Here is a 26,291-nt window from a genome sequence, read left to right as displayed (position 1 = left end):
GGACATTGGGCTGTTTCTACCTTTGGGCTGTTATGAATGATGCATCTATCAACATTCATTTACAAGTTTCTGTGAGGCCATCTGTTTTCATTTCTCTAGAAGTGGAATTGCTGGGTCAAATGGTAACTCTATGTTTAACTTTTTGAGGAACCGCCACACGGCTTCCCACAGTGGCCACGTCATTTTACATTCCCTCCAGCAACGTACAGGGTTCTTAATTCTTCACATTCTTAACAACGCCTGTTATTTTCTGGGTTTTTGTTTTATTTTATTATAGCCATCCTAGTAACCATGATGTGGTGTCTCATGGTGGTTTTGATTTGCATTTTCTTGATAACCAATGGCATGGAACATCTTTTCACGTGCTTTTGTGTATCTTCTGTAGAAAGATATCTGAGTCCTGAAGTAGAAATTACTACTAATCTCACTTTATAAATTGAGGCCAAACCGGGATCAGAACCAAGTAAGAGGATGGCAGAGCCAGTGAAGGGGGCGCCACCACTGGAGGGTGGGGTTACTGACTGCCCTCCACCCAGGATTCCATAGACTTCAAGTTCAGAATTCTGCACTGGACAGTGAGTCTTGTACCGATGAGGCCTGGGTTTTTCAGTATATGTGTGAATGAATGAATAAACATACTACAAGTCTTCCTTTACCTCAAAACATAGCATTTCATCACACGGTGAGCCCAGGATGCATAACTGAGCCCCAGATGGAGCCCCAGGACGGCTCCACACTGTCCCCTCCAACAGCACAAACAGAGGCTGCCTGTGCCCTGCCTCCCAGGATGCCTGGATGTCTAGTCTGAGGCATTATTACACCTGGATCAATTCTTAATCTTTCAGCTTAGCTTTGAGCTGCCGGGTGACCTCCGAGAGATCAGGTATAAATCATTGCACCTGCCCAGGGAGGAGAGGTCCCAGCAGCTGTGGCCCCGTGGCATCTGAGACTCTCTGGGCGGCCAGCCCTCTCTAAGGCAGTGCGTGGCTCTCAGCTGTGACCAGTGCAGAGGCAGGCAGACTCACAGGCTTAGTGAAAGGTGAAATAAACAACAGCTCTAGGTAGAAAGAGGCCACGCATGTCACATTTCATCCACCAACAAAACACCTGCAACTGGGAGTGGGTTTCTGGGATGCCATGAGGCTGATCATTACTATGGAACTAGTTTGGAATTTGTTCTTTTATTTTTTAATGTATTTTTATTGTTAATAGCATTACAGATATCTCCCATTTCCCCCCCTTAACCCCCATCCTACCAGCCCCTCCACTCCCCAGGTCTTCACTACCCTAGTGCCTGTGTCCATGGGCTATGCATGTAAGTATATAAGTTCTTTGATTTATCTCTTCTCATTCCCCCAACCCCGCATCAAGATATGTCAGTCTGTTCCATGCCTCCATGCTTCGGGTCTTATTTTGTAGGTCAATTCATTTTGTTCATTAAATTCCACAAGAATTTGTTTTTTTGAAATTCAGAGAGGCAGTCAGCAAAAAGTGAAAAAGGGAGAAGCGAATATTTAGTGATTGCCTCCAATGGGCTAGGCATTAAGATCCACACAATCACATAATAAACCATTTAATCTCTCCAGCCAGCCCATGCCGTAGTTATCGCTGTTGCCATTTTACAAGGGAGGAATTACAGTTCTGAGAGTTCAGTTGCTTTACCAAGGTCATATGGCTAGAAGGGCTGAATCTAAACTCTAAATCTATCTGACTTTCATACCTACCCTTGATCACCTCAAAATCTCAACAAGCCCTTATCTTCTGCCTAGTCCTTGCCAGATGCTTCTCCCTCCAAACCCTGTGGCAGAATAGGAAAGGCTTTATAGTTTAAGGAATCCAAGTTCAAATGCCACCTGGACAAGTAGGTGCAAACCGCTTAATCTCTCTACATCAGTCTTCTCATCTGTAAAGTGGGATTATTGTAAGGATAGACGAAGTTAAGAGAAATCAATGCAATTTGAAAATTCAGTGTCTTACTGTTGAAAAGTCCCTCTAATGAAGTATTCACAATTTTTGAGGAAGTTCTTAAAGATTATACAACTTTAAGACCTAAAAGATAGATATTAAGTGGTGAAAATTTTAGAAACCAGGACAGCTCCTTAAGTATATGGGGGAAAAAGCACGTTAGCTTACATCTCATAGGTAACCTCACATAACGCATGGGCAGACTACCATGTGATAAAGTTGACAAGGGCCTAATCATTGCAGAAAAGGAATTCATACTTTCTCTTTTAGGTAATCTAGTATCTCAAGGAAGAAACCAAGTGATGTCTCAGCATTTCACCTGCCAGGATGCATTACCAATGGAAAGGATAGTCTAATTTCTATCTGACTTGCTTATTTTGAAAGCTATGTCATCATTCTGGCTCCTGAGCCAAGGCAAAACGCTTTGGGGTCAACTAAGGCTACAAGAATCTGGTCAATGGAAAGTGGATCTGCCTTCATGTCCCATCAGGTCCCCTGTTCACATGGAAGGCAGGATGGAGACCTATCAATGGAGCCTTATTTTTCTGATGAGAAACCCTTTTATTTCCTCTCATACCAATTGCTCTTGACTTTTAATGTTTGAATGAATTAGTCAACCAACAAACCAATAAGTCTATAGGGAAGTGGTATGTGTACCTGCAGCAGTAATAGTCATATTAACAGCAGGGAGAGGTGGGGAGGGAGGAAGCCCAGCCAGAGTGGCTTAGTTGGTTGAGCATCATCTTGTGCACTGAAAGATTGCCAGTTTGATCCCAGGTCCAGGCACATATGGAGGGGAGGGCAACTGATCAATGTTTTCTCTCACATCAATCTCTCTCTCTCTCTTTCTCTCTCTCTCTCTCTCTCTCTCTCTCTCTCTCTCTCTCTCTCTTCTTTTCTCTCAGCATGTCCTTGGGTGAGGATTAATAAAAATAATACAGCTATGGTGTAAGCAGGAATTGAGTAATAGTGGTAACACAATAATCTCATTTCAGTGCTTATTATGTACCAGATACTATTGTAATTCACTAACATTCTAACCCATTTAATTATCACAACAATCCTATGATATAGATACTAATAATTCTCCATTTTCAGGCACAACAAGTTGGGTGATTTGTCCAAGATTACAAATGTAACCTTGGTGGTGGATCATGGATTTAAACTCAGGCAATCTGACTCCAGAGACCTTGATCTTGGACATCATGCTGTTCTGTTAATAGCAATGTCAACCACAGCTTAGTTTATTGAGTGCTTACTATGTGCCTGGTTCTCTCTCATCTATACCCACAGGGCTGACTTCACTCTCCTGAGTAATCACGGGACATTCAGAACTTATAGTGCAGCACGCACCCACTGCTCCAACCCCATGCCACATACAGGCCCCCGGACAATGAGCTCTGCTACGTACCAGTCCCAAGTCCCTTCCAGGTAACAACGTGGACTTTAAGAATGAGGGCAAGAAGGATTTATGGGCACTGGATTTATGGGCACTAATTGGGACTAAACATCAAGCAAAGTCACAGGATGCTCAGTAGCATCTCTGTCAGTGTGGACTCAAGAATACTTACTTTATTCTTTGGGTTATAATCAACATTATCATTTATTTTGTTGTCTAAATTTTTCAAACTTAGTGACTAGAAGCTCTATCAGCTTGGTTCTTAGTTCCCTTTGACATACCCTCATTCTTTACTTTTCATTTTTAGAACTTTCTTACTTTCTGGTGCTACAAGATGCTTCAGGTTCAATTTCTGTTATCTCTGCCCCAGCCTTAGATTCGGGTACTTCTCTAAGGAAATTTGGTTTCCTTAGTTGGAGAATGCTATTTAGAACCTGAAACCTGGGCATTAGTTATATTTTAATGTCTATTTCTAATAATACCTCCTGATACATTTCCCTCTTCTAATAAAATCACTGCTTAAAACACTACCCAACACCAGACCTGGTGCTACCTTTTCCTATACATGCATGAATTGTCCCATTCAATCATCAGCAAATCCTAAAAGGTATATTCTAGTAGTTATCAATGGAAAAAGCAAGGTCCAGTGGTATTCATTAATTTTTCCACTGTCACACAGCTGGAAAAGGTGAAGGTGGCCTGGAACCTAGGTCCGCTCGTGTCCACCCACTTTTCCTTAGGATATAAGATGAGCAGATGTAGAGTCAAATGCTCCTGAGATCAATCTTTGGTTCTACCATTTCCTAGCAGTGTGACCTCTATGGGTTTCCTCATCTGGAAAATAGTATTAATAAAACCTACTTTTCTAGGTTCCTATTAGCATTTAAGTACATATATCACATGCCTAGTACTGAGTGCTTAGCTTACATGAGGACCTGTACCTTCTATTAGGCAGTACCAGCTTAGTGGCTGATGGAATAGACTTTGAGGTTAATATTTAGGGTTCAAATGTTGGATCCACCAACTGCTTAGAGTCACTGTGCCTCAGTTTCCCCTTCTAAAAATGGATAATAGGGGTACCCCATGCAATTACATCTATCAAGCATTTACCACAGTGTCCGATGCATAGGAAGAGCTCAAGCAACATTGATTGTAATCGATACTATTATTTGAACCCCAACACCTAGAAGAGTGTTTGGCTTGATATATTTGAATGAATGCAATTAAATGAGCGCTGGGCTCAGCAAGGGTAGCCCACAGAGCACTTTCCCACTTAAGGATTTATATATGCATTCTGCCCATCTCTCTGGATGCCTCCCTGCTGTTACATTCACCTGGCTGCTCAGTCCCCCACAGTTCCTCATTTCCCTGGGAAGATGTCTCCGTGTATGCCCCATGAAGAGGACGCTATTGTGATGGATGGTTCTGTTGGAACTGCGGGGCATTGACAAACGCCAGCCTCATCTATCACCAGGCCATCAGGACTGGCACTCTGATAATGTATTATGTGAGTACATCATAGAATGCTGTCATCCTGGTGACGAATTCATCAACAGATGGGGCTGTTGTAACAGGGAAGGAGAAGAGTGTGTAGGAGGAAGGGAAATCCTCTTCTTGATGAGGAGGAGGTCTTAACAGTGAAATACAAAGTGCCCCAATCAGCTAGCTAATGAATGCTAAGAGTGGCATAGAGGCAGGAGAGATGGTCGAGGACTGTAGTGCAGTGGATGGATTATTAGCCTGGAGACTGGAGCCTTGGGGTCCAGTTGTGGTTCATCTCATGACTCCTACTAAGCCCTCATAGCCTTTTTTACTCATCTACAAAGTGAGTATGGTAGCCCAATCACTGTGTCTCAAAGAATGTTCCATAGGATACTGGTCCTATGAGATACTCTACGGAAACTCTGAGGTTAACCTATTTGCAAAGGTTTATTTGCTCTGAAACCTCAAAAGACAGAAATATATCAATGTAAAGGGTAGCTCCTCAATAGGGCAGAGAGTGAATCCCCTTTCGCAGAAGTGTTTGACCATGAAATACTTATTTTTTATGTAATCCACAAAAACCCAGTATTCTGTAGTGCGACTGGATTCAATGGTATTCAAGATCCCTTTTAGTTTCAGAAATGTAATTTCATGAGCAGAGACTCTGGGACTTGACAGACTTGAACTCAAAACCTGGAACCCTCAGATACGAACTTGATAAGCTTAAACAAGCTGTTCACCTCTCTATACCATGGTGTATACATCTGTAGTGACAGGGATGCTATGAGGACAATATGAACATCACCTAGAACAGCGGTCACCAACCTTTCGGACCTCATGGACCACCAGTGGTCCACAGACCACCAGTTGGCAACTGCTGGCTAGAACACTGCCTGAATGTAACTTATATTGATAGTTCTTGTCATTCATAAAAAGAGCCAACATTTGTTGAGTACTGCTATAAAGTGAGTCACTGTACTAAAGGGCTTTACATCAATGATCTTGTTTAATCCACATGATATAGGCATTACTAAAATCATCATCAATATACACATAGGAAACTGAGGCTTAAAGAGGTTAAATGACTTGCCCAAAAACAAGTATATAGAACTAGCGGCCTGGTGCATGGATTCATGCACCAGTGGGGTCCCTTGCCCTGGTCTGCACCCTCTCACAATCTGGGATCCCTCGGGGGGTGTCAGAGAGACAGGTTTTTTTGTTTGTTTGTTTGTTTTTATATTTTATTGATTTTTTACAGAGAGGAAGGGAGAGAGATAGAGAGTTAGAAACATCGATGAGAGAAAAACATCGATCAGCTGCCTCCTGCACATCTCCTACTGGGGATGTGCCCGCAACCCAGGTACATGCCCTTGACCAGAATCGAACCTGGGACCTTTCAGTCCGCAAGCCGACGCTCTATCCACTGAGCCAAACCGGTTTCGGCCAGAGAGACAGTTTTGATCTGATCCCCACAGGCCAGTCCGAGGGACACTACCAGTGCATGAATTCATGCACCAGGCCTCAAGTATGCATATAAGATCTTTGGTTAATCTCTTCCCACCCTCCACCCTACCCCCTTCCCTCTGAGATTCATCAGTCTGTTCCATGTTTCCATGCCTGTGGTTTCCACTCCTGCATTGAGCGTCTGCCCCCTGGTGGTCAGTGTGCATCTTAGCTACCAGCTGGTTGGCTGGTCGGCCGGTCGAACAGTTGCTTAAACTTTTATATATATAGATAGCAACTTCAAACACAAGGTGTTGGATTTCTAAGTCTCTGGCTAAACCATTCCAATGTAAGCCGAGAGATTCTACTAAGGTTTGATCTCATTACTAACAGTATACAGATCCACACTGAGTACTAACTATTGAACTACAAAATTCCATTGGCCATGCCTCAGCTTTTTAAAGATGGGAGACTCTTAAAAACCCTGAATTTCCTGGAAGTTTAAATCTGCAAATATGAGGAATTCATACATCAATATGCTATGATGGTATTATTATAATGTCTCAGAATATCATCTTCAGCAAATTCTCCGTAGCTTTTATGCTTGGCATTGAACACTGGTAGGAATGAAGGCAGAGCATATTAGAGTACTTGGGAGAAACATTTTTATAGTGTTCCAACTCCTCATCTTCCTTAGGACTTATGCAGCCAACCCGTTTACTCCTACATGGAACAGGGCATGGGTTGCCCAACTGCAGTAGTAGCCAAACAATAAATGAATTAGAGCAGGTCTCATTGTGAAAGGCAAGAGTGACAGAAGACTGTAATACCTGCAGGAAGATCATGATGCTTGGAGTCCAAATTCCTGGCTTATTGACTCCCTAACCAGTCTTGTGACCACAGGCAAAACATTTTTGTTTCTCTGAGCATCTGTCTCATAATCTTTAAAAAGGAAATATCTAAGCTAAGCCTTCTCTGAGGTTTCCTCCAATTCTGCATTCTGTGTTTCTCTGAACATTAAGCTGTGCACTCACTTCATTTGCAAAGTTCCAGTCTAAAACAACAACAACAACAAAAATACCAAAACACTAGTGGAATAAAGTAGCACATCAAGTCTCAGGCACTGGCATACACAAAGCAAAAATGCTAACACCACGGATTTGGATATTCACCCTGTAATGGTGAGATTTAATTTCAGCAGAGAGCTTCCATAGCACATAATGGTGTATCATTGCACTATGTTTTACTTCCCCTAGCAAATAAAGTATACAGGAAAAAAATTGAAAAGAACATACATTGCTTTATTGTCTTGTGAAATTGCTGGGTTTCAAGCCAATAGAATGCCTTAATGCTCAAGTTCTCTAGGGTGATACAAAGTGCAGAGCATCTCTGTTTGTGAAGCTAAATTTAATAAACAGAGTAATCCCCTGGCAGGCCCTGGGATTTTTCTAATATCCTGATAGTGTCAAGGGAGAGGGGCTTGATATGTGAAAAATAGCATAAGACCTTACAACCCAGACTTACTAGAAACAATGGCCCTTTAATTGAGGCATCTCCTTTTTGCATGTTGTGGTGCTGAAATGGAAATCGCTTTAATTGTGTGTGCCTTGTACTTATACCTTGGGGAGTTGGTGCTGTCCACAAACTGGGATGCTGAACCAAAAGTCTTTAAATCCACTATTGCCCAACCTAGGCTTAGGACACAAAGACCACTGTCCTTTCTCACCTATAAAGACATCCTCACCCTTATACCCTTCAGGTTATTTTAAATTCACGCTGACAAAATCCCTGCTAAAGCATCTTATCATGTTGCAGCAGCAGCAGCATCTTGCATTGTATTTTATACAAAATAAACAACCTTTGTTATATGTTAGTCCCATAATAATGCCTGTATAGAAAACACTGTCCTAGGTCAAGTTCCCCAAGAGCAAAGCCTGAGGTGGGGGATTCTTACGCAAGGAATTTATTAACTGAGTACTCGCAGAAGTAACGGGGGAAGAAAGGTGGGGTAGGGTAGGGGAAAGAACCTAAACAAGGGTGAAGACACCAGATTCAATGGGATCCCATGGGGAGCTCGGTAGCACAACTGCACCATAGAGCTGGCTTTACCTTGAGACAAGGGACAAGATCCTTGTGTCAGTCAATCATTGGCTGCAAGTTTTCCAGAGGAAAAAAAAATACTTCCCAGTTGAAATGGCTCCTATTTAAGGCCCAGAGAAATTCTTCAAAAGAGGGCACCAACCACCACTCATGGGACCTGCAAGATGGGTACACCAGCATGGTAAAGAGAACCTGAACCTGACCCCAACAGCTCCTACCACACTGTTAGTGCTTTACCCAAACTCTCAGATTCCTTTAAATACTCCCCATTCAGAGGTATAGAGAGTCTGTTGACTTGTGGCATTGGTGATAGTCACAATGAATAGCCAACAGCTATGTGATGTATAAGACTAGGTTCTACAGGCTTCTCCCTTGGAACATGTTCCCTTAGAACCCAGCCGCAATGCTTTAAAGAAGCTTGGGACCCATGCAGGGAGGAATGAAGAACTCCAGCCCTCAGCCCTGGCTCAGCTCCCACTGACAGCCAGCATCAGTTTGCCAACCAGGTGAGTGAACCTTCTTAGAAGTAGATCTTCCAGTTGAGCCACCCACCTGATGTTGCATAAAACCAAGATGAGCCTCCGGTTGACCATTTCCTATTTCCTGTTCCAGTTGCTGCCACAATGCAAGTCATGTCTAAAACTCAGTGGTTTACAACAAGAACAATCATTTATTTTGCTCATAATTCTGCAACTTTGGCAGGGCACAGCAGGGAGGTTCATCTTGGTTGTATGCAATATCAAAATCTTCAACTCAAAGATCTACTTCTAAGAAGGTTCACTCACATAGGGCTGGAGTTCTTCATTCTTCCCTCCATGGGGCTCCACATGGCCCAACCTTCTTTAAAGCATTGTGACTGGGTTCTAAAGGTACGTGTTCCAAGGGAGAGAGCTGTAGAACCTAGTCTCGTAGGTCACATAGCATTCTCTCTGCTGTTGTCTATTCATTGTGGCTATCACCGATGCCTCAAGTCAGCAGGCTCTCTATACCTCTTGAAAGGGAGTGGTAAAGTCCTTGAAGAACTTATGCAATGGGAAATATTGCTATGGCTATTTTTGTAAAACACAATTTGGGGACATGCATCCCTCCACCAACTTCTGTGTGCTGTTTTTAATGGCTGATACTTGTGGCTCTCTTTAGAAACCTTCGGAGAGAATCATAAGTGCCCAGGAGTGTAATCTCCTAGGGCAGTGGTCGGCAAACTGCGGCCCCTTGAGTGTGGCTCTTCCACAAAATACCACGTGCGGGCGTGCACGTACAATGCGATTGAAACTTCGTGGCCACACTCAAGAAGCCAAAGAGCCGCATGTGGCTCACGAGCCGCATTTTGCCGACCACTGTCCTAGGGCAGCTCTAGCCAATGACTGGTTGGGCAGGAGAATGAAAGCTTCTTGTTGCAAGTAGAGTCAGACTCATAGAAGCAATTCACATTGCAGAGCATCCCTGCAGGATTAGGGCAAGGCTGGGACTTCACTAAATGCACACCCTTATTTCCCCCCCCCCACACACACACACACATGCACACACGCACACATGCCTTACCCTGCTATCTGCACTCCTCTACCAGTTTCTACTGGGAGCATTTCCTTAATGATTTGCACATGAATCCTCATATCAGCATCCGTTTCTGGGGAACCTCACCTAAGATAGCCTCCCTGTTAGGAAGTCATAATACTTACTCACTATGTCACTTATCTAATATTTAGACAAGTATCACTTTGTAATCTCCTGTTTCATATTGTTTCACCAACTTTGATATCATCATTTATCTTTATGCTTGATTTCCCAAGCACTGTGTTGTGCTGTATCTTATTTATCTCCATTTCTTCCAATTTCTGAAGCACAACGTGAGATGAGAATGAATACTGTTGAACACGTACCGTGGTGCCAGCCACTGTTAACCTCTCTGCAGTCATTATCCCATCTAATTCTGAAAACAACCCTTATGAAGAAGATATTATTTTACCATCCTCATTTTATAAATGAAGACTGTGATCTTCAGAGACAGGGAAATTACACTGCACTGCTCCAGTGGGAGCGAGGAACAGAATTTTCTATGTAAAATCCCGCCCAGGAATTCGGGGTGAGTGGTGCCACCTAGAGTTGTGTGATAAGTTGGCCTTTCTCAGAGGGACAAAGAAACTTCCTAAGATGACTCATCTGGGGAGTAGCAGAGTGTGGATTTGACTCTCCGCTTGGTCTCAAAGTCCCTGCCCTCTATACCAAGCAAAGATGCCCCTGGCAGTTAAGATCTGTGGATTATTTTTCATCTTTCTTTTATCCAAGTAGGTTCTGTTAAGGTTGTGGGGTGACAATTTCTTTAATAATAGCAAAATAAATTCTTGATCACATGACAAGAGCCTGTTCTATTCTGTGGTCAAGGTCTATTGTAAGAAGTGTGTGGGGGCAGAGGGGAAGCCTTCACAAGGCCCAGTGGCTGAAGGAGAAAGCTATCTTGCACCATAGGTTGAGTGGGACCAGGAAAGGGATCAGGCTCTGGTGGACCGAAGAAAATACAAATTGCCTGCCAAGCGAAGCCCCTTCTTTGGGTGGGTTTTTTTTCTGATTTTCTAGCTGGCTGCCTCACTCACTGCTTTCTGTGCAACAAGCACCTCCACAATTGTGATGGGGGATGACAGGCTCCAGCATGATGCCTCGTCTCAAGTGTCAGCCTCCCAATCTGAAAAATTGAAGTTTCAGTTCCAGAAATTGCTGTTTTCAGAAGTGACATGGTTGGAGCATTGTGCCCTTGACAGAGAAAAGAACCCCAAATGAATCTCCCGGAGTAACTGACAGGCTTTCCAAGTGATTAAGAGCCTCGGTATCGGGGCCGGACAGACATGGATGTGATCCACCAACCTACCAGCTGTGTCACTGAAACTTTGGAAGCCTTCGTTTCCTCATCTGTAAGATAGGGATTCTTTTATTGCTGTAAAAAGAAATGGGAGGATATATACTAATTTGATGACGTATTTGGAACATGTTGTTAGTGCTCATCATCGTTATCATTAGTCATAAGATCACTCTAGATTCACAATCATCAGCTTCACTTGCACTTAATAAAAATTCCAAATTAATTAATTATTGGTTATAATTTTTCTTATAACCTCTCATCTCACAATACTCCTCCCCCCAATAAACACACAGGACACATACACACATGCCAACTTGTAGACATCATTAAAGCATATTGCCCAAGCCAGGGTTAGAGTCCACAGTATTTTCCAGGTAGGTATTACGACAGCCAGTTAGTGGCAGGGCTAACGTTAAAATTGCAAGGGAACCATCACCTGAAAGGCAGCACATAATTTTTTTTGGAAATGATTGTGCTGCCTTGAATCTCTGACATGTCACCATTTATCATATCCCTTTGTCATTCATTAGATCACATGACCCTCTCAACCATTCTACATGGCAGGTATAATTACTAGGCAAAATGACTTGCCCAAGGTCACGTAACTGATTGCTAAATGGGAGAACTCAGGCTCAGACCCAATTGCATTTTCCTCCAAGCCTGGTGCCCTTTCCACTTTACCTGCTTGCCTCCCAGCACTGTTGGAGCATTTAACAGCACCGCTCCTCCCATAGCTGGTTGATTCTAGGGCAGATAAGTAATAACCCAGCAGGTCCCGCCAGGCATTGCTGAGTTTAAGATGCAGCAATAGAAAGAATTTGAAGGAGAGAGGCAAGTCCTCACCCCACCGCCACTCCAGGAGCCTGACACACATCCCTGTGCTCACAGATGTCACCATTAATGTCCTTTCCCCCAGCAGATTCAGGCAGGGGATCTGGAAAAATCCATCATGGCCCTGAACATAATGTTGATGAATGATCTCATTAACCTGACAGCCTGTACCTCGTCAACAGCAGCCCTGATCCTTTGTGTGAGGCCTGGCTCAGCGTTCTCACTCTTCTTCCCCCGTCCCCCAAGATATGCCCACCCCACCCCCAGCCTCCCAGCCCTACAACACACTGGGTTATGGTGCCCATATAATTGGTGTCCCCTATGCACAAGCCTGGGAGCAGGTTAAAATCAACTCCATTCATACAGATAAAGACGCCGAGAATCAGAGGTATTAGATGATTTCTCCACCCTCCAAGAAACTTCATCTCACTTCTGGTTGACCCCAAAGCCCTACTCTTATCTCAACACTGTATTAACTTTTATAGACTTTTTAACTGTTTGCAAAGCCTTTGTATCCATTATCTCATTCAGTTGCCCAACCAGCCCCATGGGGTAGACTTTCTCACAGCAAGACGTTATAAGAAACTTGACAGACTGGTTAAAAATATGTATGTAAGAATAAAATACCAAACATAGCTAAGGAAATTTGGGAGGTTAAAAAGGAGAAAGGAGAGGATAGAGAGGGTGACTCATCCAACTAGATATTATGACATCTTCAAAACCCTGGTAATAAAAACAATATGGTACTCCTGCAAAAACAAATAGACTAATGGAACAGAATGTATAGCAGGAGACACAAAGAGAAGAGAGATAGAAAGAGAGAAAGAATGGATACATTTGGTATACAATAGTAGAATCACAAATCTATGGAGAAAAATAATGGATTATTTGATAAAAATTTGAGATATTTGACAATTATTACAGGTATAATACACTTATTTATGGATAGAATGAATCTCTCCTATGTACTATATGCAAAAACCAGCTCTAAATACATTAAAGCTATTCATTTCATATTGAAACAAAGGACAAATTAAACAGCTTTGTGACCTCAGGGTATAAAGTGATTTCTTAGCACAAACTTTAGGGAGGAGATTAATAGATTAGTTTACTTCATGACGAATTTAAGAAGTGTTTTCAATGATGGATATCATTGACAGGCAGCAGACTGGAAGATGATACTGCAATATCACAGAAGGAGAAAACAAATTGACTAGAAAGTATATGATAGGAGGTTCCAATTTCCACTATTTAGAGAAATAAAAGTGGAAGCAACAGTGAGATGCCATTTTATACCCTCCAGATGGACAAAAATAAAAAGTCTATCTGGGAGGATAGATTTCTCTGTATGGAGGAAATGCAACTCTCACTGAATCACCAATGGCAACATAGAGTCTTACAGTTCTCCAGGGGAGCAGCGTTGGAGAAATTGCATGGGCTTCAATATTTATGATCCAGCAGGCTACTTCTCGAATACATATCCTGGAGAAATTCTCATGAAGGGCTGCAAGGAAACACTAAGAGAAAAGTTACCCAGCCTTGCACAGACTCCGCTGCCTTGCAGTGGGATGACCAGAGTGTTCCCTGTCTCAGAAAGAGACAGGCTTCCCACAGGATTGATGAACCCTTCATCACAAAAGTTATTCATGTCACATGTTACACAATGGTAGCATGAGTGCCTACAATTATAGGGTGTGTGTGTGTGTGTGTGTGTGTGTGTGTGTGTGTAGCCTTCTGTGGAGTAGCCGGCATCTCAGCCTCCTTGGCCAATCCTGTGACACCACCAGTCCCAAAATAACCAAAGATTCACCAGGGAACCTGGCTCGAATAATTCACAATGGTAACTTTCACACCTCAACTAGGTGCTGTGGAAGGGTTGGTGCTGAAGCTGTAAGCAGCTATCCTGGAGGAGACAGGAACAAGGAAAACCTGTTATCAGTCCCTGGGTGTGGGAAACATTTGTGGCCTAAAAGAAGGCTTTGTTTAACCACCAGTTACTTCCGCTTTTGAAAATGCTTTTGCTTGTATTTGATTGGGACTTAAAAGTGCAGCTTAATATTTTCTGTCTTGCCTGGAACTGTGACTCCTCCCTGCCTCCAAACAAATAGGTTTCTGTCAATCCAAGCATCCTCCCTCTCCTTCCATTCTCTCACCTTTCAGGGGATTGGGCCTGGGATTGCAAGCAAATAAGCCTGCCCTCTACAGGGTAGTTCTTGTAAACAAGAACCCTCGGCATTCAATCTTCCAGGAAGATGGGCTCACAGAGCATCAACCACAGTCTAGATTCGAACCAAAAAATGAGTATTATCAGCTATGGCAGAGGTTTCAAACATTTCCTGGGTAATAAATTCCTTGGAGAATCTGATGAAAGCCATTGACCTTATCCCAGATATTGACATAGATATGAGAATGCATACAAGAATTGCACGTAATTCCTGAGGTTTATGTCTGTGCTTGGACTCCCTAAAAGCAGAATATGAGGCGGAGATCCTTGTGTAAGTGATTTATCAATAGAGAGCTCATGGGACAAACTTGAAAGGAAATAGAGGAAGCAGGATGGGGCAGGAAAAGAACCTAAGCGAAGACATGGGTTCCGCTGAAGTCTAGGCTCAGCAGCTCTGAAGTGTGTTTATGAGCAGAGAATGAAGCAAAGAGGGCGGGCTTCTGAATGCCCCTATATTCAGTCATGAGCAATAGGCTGCCCCAAGGGGATAGCTCTTTCTTCCAGGCATTTTTAGGCAAGGCAGCAACCATTGGCCAAGGGCAATTCTCTACAGGAGGATGCATCCAGGGGTATGTTGGAACCATCTCACTAGCTCACAGAAGCCAATGACTACATGCATCTCATTCCAATGCTGCCTTTGGTAGTTTGAATTCAGCATGGTGAGGAGTATTTACACCACAGAAATCAGCAAAAGCTACAATTCAGGGAGTTTTTTTCTTCCCTTAGAAAACTGGTTGTTACCATATACATAGAAATAGAATATGAGCCTTGGGTGGTGTGGTTCCATTGGTTGGGCATCATCCCATGCATCAAAAGGTTGTTGGTTCAATTCCTGGTCAGGGCACATGCATGAGTTGCAGGCTTGATTCCCAGTGGGGTGGATGCAGGAGGCAACCAATTGATGTTTTGCTCTCACGTAGATGTTTCTCTCTTCCTCTCTCTCTCTCTCTCTCTCTCTCTCTCTCTCTCTCTCTCTCTCTCAATAAAAAATCTTTAATAAGGAAAGGAAAGAAAAGAAAAAAGAAAAGAAAAGGGGAGGAGAGGGGGGAGGAAGGGAGGGAAGGGAAGGGAAGGGAAGGGAAGGGAAGGGAAGGGAAGGGAAGGGAAGGGAAGGGAAATAGAGTTTGATTTTCTTGCACTGGCATTCAATGTCTTTTGCAACCTAATCTCAGCTGACTTCCCTACACTCAGGTGTATCTTTGCCAACCTGCCCTAAACAATAACGCCAGAGTCATCTAAAGGACATATCTAACTCTATCACTTCCCTGTATAAAAACTTTGCATAATTCCAGCTGCTCAGAGGCTCTAACCATTGGCATAGCATCCAGTGCCATTCAAAACCCAACCTTGCTAAGCTTTTGAGGCATGGCTCCTATTTCCAACTCTACTCCACACATCTTTGCTCCAGACACACTTTGTGACCAGTTGCACCCTCACATGTCTAATGCCATATCTCTGCCTCTGCTCTAGTCTGCAATGCCCTTCCCCATTCCTGCCCCAGTGCTCCATGTCTCCTGGACCATGTACTTCCCCCACCACCCAGGACAAATGCAATGGCTCCTGCTCCATATTCCCGGAGCACTGTATGTCTAACCCCCTCCACCGTGTTCATCTGTGATTTATACAAGTCTCTCTCCTACATTAGCCCATGATCTCCATGAGTGCACAGACTCTGTGGTATTCATTGCTGCACCTACAAAACCCAGCACAGGGCCTGACACACACACAATATTCTCAGAATGCTGATTTTATTTATTTATTTATTTATTTATTTATTTATTTATTTATTTAGAGAGGAAGTAAAAGGGAGAGAAAGAAACATCAATGATGAGAGAGAATCATTGATTGACTGCCTACTGCATGCCCCCTACTGGGGATCAAACCCACAACCCAGGCCTGTGCCCTGACAGGGAATTGAACCATGACCTCCTGGATCAGAGGTCAGTGATCAACCACTGAGCCACACTGGCCAAACCTCAGAATGCTGATTTTAGATGCAAAACACTGTGACTCTCCCTCGTGCTTTGAATGCCAGGTCCCTAACCATGAAGCAAAGACTCAGGACATTATCCAGGGATGTGTGGTATGCCAGGATACTAGAAACATGAGGGCAATGTGGTAGGGAATGCCGGGGAAATTCTGGGGTTTTTTTTGTTCCCAAATCCTCCGTTCTCAAGGCAAGGAGCTTCCCAAAGCCACTCGATCAGCAGCACAACTGACCTAATATTGCAAAACAACTGTGCTTTGAAGGGGAAGCATGGCATTTATTTTCTTCAGAGAATAAAATTGTGTGAAGCAGACACAGTTTATAGAAACTCTCCCATGCCCGCCCCAGGGTATTGTGAAGCTATATTAAATAATGGAGATGGTGAGTTCTAATGACCCACCCCGCTGCCAGCTGTGTGTTTCCTCCCCTCTGCTGGGTGTCTGTCTTTATGAATGTGACGTGTTATTTGACACGGGCTCTTTATAGGTTCTAGGTCATGGCCAAAACCCAAGTAATATGGTTTGAGATTATTTCAATTACTAGTACATGTAAGGAGAAATGCCCTGATATTTATCAGTTTTCTTTAGAGGAGTGTTTTCTGCTGGTACAGCTCGATGGCTACTGCCTTCTGGAAAAGAATATATTCTGGAGGATTTACAGGAACAGAAGCATGGGAAATCCTGGACCCTTGTGCACCCTGCCTCCAAACTGGGCAGCAGACCAGACGGTTCACATAGCGGGATCCTTGGCTTCTGGTTGACTCAGCCAATGGGCTCCCTCCTTAGCTCCCTCTATGAAAACTCCCATTGGCCTGTCTCCGTCCTTTGACCAAAAGTCACTGCTCCTTTCAAAGCAGCCTCCTTTACATGACACTTTTCAGCATTCCAGGAGCTGCTCCCTTCCCTTGCTCTCCAGGGGTAGGAGTGGGAGGGATTCCACTGTTCCTAGTCCTGGGCTACGACACCAGTCTTCCCGGCTCCCCAACCCTCACTCTCACTTACAGAAGTGGATTATAAAACTGAAACTCATGAACACAAGCAGCAGAGTGGTGGTTGCCAGAGGGAAGGGGGTAGGGGAGAAGGGGGTCCTAATATAACTTTGGGTGGTGGGCACACAGTGCAATATACAGATCTTGTAACATAGAAACCCACACATGAAACCTATATGTTCATGTTGACCAATGTCAACCCAGTCAATTTAATAAAAAAAATAAATAAATAAGTTAAAAAAAAAAAGACGACAAAGAAGAAGTGGTCCCTTCACTTGCTCTCCTGGGATCCTCCTAACTGGACTGTGACATCTGTTTGGCCTTTGGACCGTGACTGATCCAGGGTGATTGCAAACGCAGATGAAGCTGTGAATCCTGGAGCCACCAAGGCCATACGATTCAAGGCAAAACATTCCACGCCTTATACTGGTATCTCAGTGTCCTCCACTGTGAAACGGGGATAAAATAATGCCATCATGGAGGACTGAGCATCAGACAAGCCAGTGTCTGGAAAGAACCCAGAGAAGTCCTGCTCCTGCAGGTTAAACTCAAGAAATACATATCCCCGCCCCCCTCATCCCGTCTCCCCTGCACCAATGTGTACCCATCTTGGAACAATGGAAGGCTGTAAATGATTTAAACGCTCTTGTCCATTTCAAGAGTGAGAAACAAGTAACAAAACCAAGTGATAAATTTCCCTGGGCCACAGACAGCAGCCTTTTTGTGCTTGTCAATAAAATGTTTAAAATAGGACTTGATTTGCTTTCGCTTTAAAGGTTATTAACTTGCTTAGATCTACCGAGGAAGGGCGGCGTGTGTTGTTCCCCATTACTCACCAGGTTTTTAATCAGCATCCAGGGCTCCACAAGCTGCTCTGGTGGGGGCTGAAATGGCCCAGGGAGCTGTCTGGGTGCTGGGGGAGACAAGGGCTCCTTGGTGAAGACGTTAAAAAATGGGAGAATTCAGCTCCATGAGAAAGAGAGAGAGCGCCCCAGCTCTTCTCCAGATGGTTTACCTGTTTGAATTGTGACCGGCTCCTAATACTCTTTGCACTCCAATGATTCAGATCTCAGCCGGCAAACAGGGGTGAGGAACCCAGCATGGCAGCCTATGCCAGTGTAGCAAGGGGCAGGAAGAACTGCCCATTGCCCTTAAACCCAGCAAAATGCGTTCTGTGATGCCAAGCCTGGAGTTCTACCACTGAGGCATCCATTCCTCTTGGTATTTTCCAGAAAATGGTTTGAAAGGACAATGCCATGATCTTCTTCCCCTAAAGCTATCACAGTGCGGAGAAAGAACCAGGGGCAGATCGTTCCAGAGCAAGAAGAGCGACGAATTAGGCAGAGCCGGGGTGGCTCTGCGACGTTGGTCCAAAAGGCCAGGATTCTGCTGAGTCCTCTCAAACACACCCCTCACCCAGGCCTGACCCCTTCGCCGTTGAAGAAGGGCCAGTGGCACCATGAGTTCTTAAGAGACATTTTCATGGAGCTGTCCCCTGCCCTCGGGGAACCCCAAGTTTAAGACATTTTAATTAAATAAAAGAATAATGATACTTCACCCATTCATTCATTCATTCATCCACTCTGTTAGGTGACACTCCCAGTTCTGTAGAGGACCACCCTGGTATTCATGGAATCCATGGGAGAGGCCAGTGGAGCAGTAGCAATTTTTTTAAAAACTGTCTCATCAAGGAAGTGTGCGGTGAACTACCTCAAGCCACATCGCAAAGAAAACTTTCACACAAGTTCAAACAGCTCTTCCCTCAGCCGCTCCCATTGCAGCATCTCCCCAGCCCCTTCTCCATCTGGCTCCCTCCCCAATACCTGAATACACCACATGCAAGAATGTTATCCAGAAAAGGCCTGAACATATTCCTGAACATTTCAGGAGCCTCGTATAGTGAACTTCGTGACAGTAAGCACCTTATTTAGCCTCTTTGAATACCACCTTCCTCGTTTGCACAATGACCCACATCATGATGACCCACTTTCTAGACCTGCTGCGAGTATGCATGAGACAAACACAAATGGTTTGTCGAGCAGCCAGGGGCAAGGCAAATGTGCAAGAAATGCAAGTACTTTGCACTTCTATGACATCGTCATCATCATTTCTATTTTTGCAGCTTCGTCACAATTTATAACATACAGAACAACCCATTAATAGGAAGAAAAACTCCACCAATGCTCCAAGACACTTGACCAAAGTGCCAGAGAGACCCAATGGCCAGCATCCTAAGAATACAATTTGACTGTCTCCTAATCACCACACTCAAGACAAGGCTGAGAAATGCTATCAGAGAAAATGAACTCAGCACCTTACTGGCCAGCAGCAAATCAATGAACATCATAACACTGAAGAAGAGGGAAGGAAGAAGACAAACCAAGGCAGGTGTGAGCATCCACCTCAGGAGGTGAGCTCCCCACTTCTCAGACCCTCTGCTCACACCCCTGCTGGCTCCCCTAACAGAAGAGGGATGGCTAATCTAATTGCCCCTCCACTGAGCCACGTTCGCTGCTGGAGGTGGTTACTGTGCCTTAAAGCTCTGCTTCCCCGGGTGGACTCCCTCTGGTTTTCCACCCCGTACTGTCAGCACATCTACACAGGATAGAGCAAGCAGGGGACCTCCAATGAACTCGCCTCCAGGCTTATCCACATTCCCCATCTAGCGTTTTACCACCACGCACTGGGGAGTATTGGGTGCTTACCCAGCTATTTAAAAAGCGGTACTTTCTTTTCCATTTAGCCCTTGCTTTTCGCACGTACTGTACTTCCCTTACTCAGGAATCCTTGGGAGAGAAAGACTGTCGGGGCAGAATTGGAGCATAGCTTTGTTTGGGCTCCCCCAGAAGCAGGCCCCTGAGACATGAATCTGAGTGGGAGTTGTTTTTTCTGAAAGTTCATGGAACACTGGAAAGAAAGTGGGAAAATAACACAGAAGGAGGAAGGCAGACAATAAAAGGTACATTAACAAGCCAGTTTCCACAGTGGGCGGCCAAAGTTTAGTCCCACAGGAGAACCTTGGGGAAAGGTGTAAAACGCATGACTCAGTACTGGGGAGCTGGGTTCTATATACATCCACTCTCATCAGACGTTGGGTGAGGGATGTTCCTTGGGGGCAGGGTGGGCCTGGGAGGGTGGCGTTCATTCCTTGGCACATCCAGCCTGGCTTGCAGGTAAGTGGAATGGTTTTCCAGAAAATGCCAAGAGTTAGGGATGCAGATAGAGGCAGCTCGAAGTCATTCGGAGCCCAGGGAAATGGGAAGATGTAGAAGATGCAGCCAGTAGCTACTGTAGAGCATTTCCAGATCTCTGGCCACAATTCCACCCTGTACCGTCAGAACACTGCATCTCAAGAGAAGCCCAGTAGGTTAAGAACCATTATGAACCATTTATTAGGCTGGGTGATGACATCCATTATTTCTTATAACCCTTACAACCACCCTTTGAGCTAATGATGACTCTTTTTTATTTTTTATATGTTTTTTTCTTGATTGAAGAGAGAAAGGGAGAAGGAGAGAGAGATGGAAACATCAATGAGAGAATCATTGATCAGCTGCCTCCTGCAAGCCCCACACTGGGGATTGAGCCCGCAACCCAGGCATGTGCCGTAACCGGAAGTCGAACCGTGACCTCCTGGTTCATAGGTCAATGCTCAATCACTGAGCTGGCCAGGCAGGATAACTGTTATGATTTGCGCTAAGGGTGACTCTTACGATTTTTCACACATGGAGATTGACTCTCAAAAGCCACATACTCTGCTTTATTCAAGCAACTGGATCTCCAGCTCACCAAACCCTGAACTTATGCAAACAGCCAGTTTCATAGGCGACCAATCAAATATAACTTCCCTCATCATTCCTGCCCCGTGTAACTTTAGCAATGATTATTCAGCCAACCAGAATAATTGTGTAAAGATGATTCCTGGGATGATGAATTGGTTTGATAATAACTTCTAAAAGAGTCATTGTGAAGCCAATAAAGAATTGGGTTCTTCTCAAGGAACTGGCCCAGAGCTAATCCACTCTTGTGTCTCTTAGGATGATATAAAGAAGTGGGGGAAGCTCTGGGAACAGGAATCTCATAGAGGAATGACAGAGCCAGCACCTTGAGAATGTTTTCAAAGACACGGGCTCCTGGTGTGAATTCTCATCACATCTGCTGAGGCTCAGCTCTCCCTGGAATCTAGATGTTGAATAGGAGCACACTGGTTTCCATCTGGTCCCTGGCGCCCTCTCCCACCATCCTTCCTCCCTCTGATATAGCACTGATCATTTGCAAATGAGCTCTCTCTGTCCTCTGGGTGTTTTGCCTTCATCGGAATTAAATTCGCTTTTTTAGGTTTCCTGCTGACAGCCGAGCCAGCCCTGGCATCCACTCTGTTTACCCTGCATCCTTAGCTATGCATGGCTTTCCACTCCCGGAGCCAAGGCACCAAAGTGTCACTGATTAGACCTAAGCTTAATTAGTCCAGACCCCTAGCAACACTTCCTCCCATATGCTTGGTGCTCAGGTACCTGGAGGCCCCTCACTTCCCCCAGCAACTCTCATGGAAGATAAATTACTTTCCTTTCTTTTCTCCCTGCAAGATACATATTCTGGATCAGAAAGATTTTACGGAGTAGTGAAAAGAGGCCAGGATATGCATTCAGATAAACCTAAATTGAAACCCTGTGATATACTAACTGTGATCTTGGCCAAATTGTTTAACTTCTCTGAGCTTCCAATTTCTCATCAATGAAGTGGGAAGAGAATACTAACTAGGATTCATAAGGACCTTTTATGAAGATTGAGTTAAAACATGCCTGTCTTTAGAGCCTGAAATGCAGGAGGACCGCATGGATAAATCCCTGTGTCTAAGATGCCCGGATAGACTGAGCTCACAGTCCCTGCCATCAGAGACTCTATCTCCCAGAGGCTGCCCTAAGGGTAGCTGCCGGAAACTGTTTACACATCACCAGGTATTCTTATGGTGAGAAACTAATTTGAAGATGGCTCCCAAACCTTCCACTTTCTCCACTGATCTTGGCACATTCTGAAGGGTTCCCTCTCTTGGGTTCCACCTTTCTTATGGTGCATTGGCACATTTCTACTGCAAAGAGAGGCTGATTGGAGCAAACCACCTGCTTGCTCTCTAACTCAGATATCCTAAATCAGATCTATTTTGAAGTTGGTGCAACAACCTTGAGTACTCCTATTTAGATGTGTCTTTTCCCCTTCGCTAACCACGCCCCCAATTATCCCCTCAACTTGGGGAGCAGGGTTTCAGGCAGCCATGTTTATACTGGACATCATACCTCTCTCCCCTGAGGCAACTTTCAATGTACAATGTCTCTCAACCATCTGGGGAAATTGGATTTTCTCTCTTGGGAATTTGGAATCGGGACTTGAAGTGAGACAGGAAAACTCTGGACGTCATCCTTTGCCTGTGAAGTGGGCAAAGAAGCAAAAAAATAATTTTGCGGAAAAGAAAGTCTCTCTTGCAGAGGGAGGAAGATTGATCAGATATACAAAGAAACTCGGAACTGGGAGACCAGAAAGCTTGGCTGGCTTTCCAGTTCCTGGTTCCTGACTCTTGTGGTTCTCGGGGCCTCCACGAGAGGTTCCGATACCTTTCAGTCATTCCCTGGTCCCTCAGCTTTCATTTTCTTAGTTCAGTAACACTAGGGTTGGACCACGATTAAGGTGAGTCTTCAAAAGTCCTGGGCCCTAAGAATCACTCAGGTCTTCAACTAGGAGTCCTTCTCTCAGTCCCATCACTGTGTTGACACTCCATGGTCACCTATTCATTCAACAGATATTTGGCCAATGCCTTCTGTGGGCCTGGTCCCGAATTAAGCTCAAAGATTGCAGAGATGAATAACACCTCTTATCCAACCAGAAGCCACCCACATGGGGGACTGGGATAGAAGCAGGTTTAAGTGTCTCAAATTAGGGGGCAGTATGCATAATAGGAAACAATTTCAGTCCCCGCATCTAGGATACCTGTACACAGTTCCTAACTCCACAGACTCCTAGCTTTTCAAGTTACTTTTTCTCGCTAAGCCTCAGCTTTCTCATCTTTAAAATGGGCACAGAAAGAATGAATCATTGCAAGGTTTCAATGAGACAACCCATGGAACGTGCTGAGAACAGTGTCTGACAGTAAGCCTTTAGGATATGTTGGCTTGAATAAACACCTTGAAGCTCTTTTGGCCCTCTCATAAGTAAGATGCCATGGTACCCTGGTAACAGATAAAAAAGATTAGTGATATTTTTCTGACCAACGTTTATCACATCTTAGATGCTGTCACTGCAGGAAGGAAATGGAGAATGATTACCACAAGTTCACAGAGCACAGGTGCCTGAAAAACTGTTGTGGATCACGGGTTGAAAGCCGAAAACAAGGGAAGGTGCCCAGGGCTCAGCTGGAAGGGTTTCACGCTGGTTCATTCTCAAGCCTGCATTCAGTCTGGGGAGAAATATTGGGCCAGCCCCAGCCTGGCAATAGTCAAGCATCCATGTGCTAAGGAAGAAGAAGGTAACATCACGTAGTGAAGGACTGTGAGTTGCAGAGGTGGCCAAAACCTCTACTGCAAAGAGATGCCAAGGAACACAGCCTGGTACAAACTTGGATGGTTCTGGGCTCTATAATGAGACCTCACAGCCCTGCTGGATATTCCAGCTGACAGCTGGTCTGAATGGGCAAAGCATCTCACATCTCACTGCCGAGGCTGAGAAGCATCAGGAGAGTCCGCCAGGAGGCCGAGGAGGTCTGTGGAGGGAGAGAGGGGGAAGATGTGGTGCAATGAATATCCCCAACTGAGTTTCCCACTGCCGGAAATAAACAGACCAACTTTATTAGCATGGCATTTGGGGTATAAAACTCAGAGACACAAAATTCCTCCACTCAGTGCCACATTGGTGATCTTTCAGGATTGCGTGGTTTGTAAAGGAATCAGGCTGCCTCCTCAGAAAACTTTTGAAATCAAAGCACATACCCCGGTTTTGCTTGCCTTGGGCGTTTGTGGAGGCCACATTATTTCCCAGGAGTGAGTGCAAGACAACAAAGGCCTCTGACGCTGGCATTTTGATATTGCTTCTTTGCCCCAATTCAGTTACAATACACCAATCAGCCTTGTGACATCCAGGTCTCAGAACGCCCATCCTCAATGGCCTGAAAATGACCTCCCCCCAGGACAGATGATGATCATGATGATGTGAATAGTAACATGGCCATTAACATTTACCTCCAAGAGCACTTACTATGTGTAAGATATAATGTTAAGCTCTTTGCCTTTAACTTTTAATTCTTGACTATCCTAGGAGAAAGGCATCCCTATTATCTCTATTATGTAGATGAAGTATTGAGGCTTAGAAAAGTTCTAGTTACTATTGCTGCCTAACGAACAATCCTCAAATTTAGAGAGTGATACTGCAATTGTTTTTCAACCTTCATGGATTTAGTGGGTAGGAAATTGGACGGAGCACAGCCGGGATGGTTTGTCTCTGCTCCATCACCTTGGGGGATTCAGCTGGGAACACTTGATCAGCTGCAGGGGACTCAGATGGCTGATATCTGGAGACAACTTCCAGTATCTTCACTCACTTGGGCTGGGTGAGTTGAAGGCTCAGCTCAGCTGGAGTTGTCAGCTGCAGGAACAACATGTGGCTTCTCCATATGATCCAAGTACCATCTGGAGACTTCTGAGCAGATCAGCAGCAGCTACTTGGTCTTTGATGACCTCACCTTGAAGGTCACGTGATGTTACCTCTGCTGTGCTTTCCTACTTGAATCTACCAAGATCCAAGGGAAGGGAACAGAGAGTCCACGTCTCAATGGAAACAGAGGCAAAAAGTTCACAGTCAGGTTAAGTTCTTGCCTAGATCACCCATCTAAAGAGCGTCAGAGGCAAGATTCAAATGAAGCTTTGCAACTGCAGAGTTTGTCCTCTTAACTATTCCTACGCCCAACATGTAGGTAGGTGATTCTGTCATGGTGCCTCACCTTGACCTCAGTTCCTTAAACATAGTGTAGGAATCGCTTTATCTGGATCATCACAAGGGCCCCATGTTATCAGTGCCAGTCAGGGAAATAGACAGAAATAGAAGATCTGAGACCTGCGCTTATATCCTGTTTCATATCCTATGTGTGACCTTGAGCCATCTCAAAATGACATTGCATGTGTAAAATGAGAGTTCATAGGAAGCATTTTCATTAACTGTGATTCTATTTTTACTTCCATGTGAAGATGCCAAAGAAAAACTTCATCCTCTTTCCTCCATGGATTATTTTATATGGTGCCTCAAGATTTTCACAAGGATGTGTTTTACTATACAGCAAAAAGGGGCCACATGGTCAACAGCATTCTAGAATGAGGCAGATGAACAAAACAGGTTCCTGACTCTAAGGAGCTAACATGAGGTACGTTTTATCACTAACCCCTTCTGATAAATGAGGAAATTGGGTTCAGGGAGGTTAAGGGACTAATTCAAGGTCATACAGCATGTATCTATATTTGGAAAACCCAGTCTTTTTGCTTTCAAAACTCCCCTTCCAGTTTGTGTATTGATTTGTGATTGAGAAGTTTTCTTAAGAATTTCAGTAATATCTTCCTTCTTTTTATTTTTTTTTTCTATTCTGGTTGAACAACCACATGACAAATTGCATATCTAATCAGGGCTAGTGAGATAAAGAGGTGCATGGTGATCTCCATGGGCAGCCTGTGTGGTTAGGCCTGGAGAACGAGATGAAACAACATCACTAATCACGTTGACGAGGTCAGCGGCGCTCGTTTTCTTCATTCTTTTCATTCTTATTAGGTTAATTTTACACTTCCTGTGCTCAGCAATTGAACAATGATTACTTTGCTAAATACTACATGAGTTTTGACAAAACAAACCCCTGAGGAATCAAAATAAGTAATTTCTATTCAGCAGAAATCATTCTCAGATTAGTCCGTGTGCCACATTATACAACCCAATTATCTCAATATGCAGACATGTATAATAAATAAAGGGCACACCAGCTCACATGAGCTG

The sequence above is a fragment of the Myotis nattereri genome (assembly GCF_964212035.1).
Source record: "Myotis nattereri genome assembly, chromosome: 4".
Classification (NCBI taxonomy): Eukaryota; Metazoa; Chordata; class Mammalia; order Chiroptera; family Vespertilionidae; genus Myotis; species Myotis nattereri.
The sequence above is the reverse complement of the archived record's forward strand: the minus strand, read 5'-3'. Positions refer to the sequence as shown.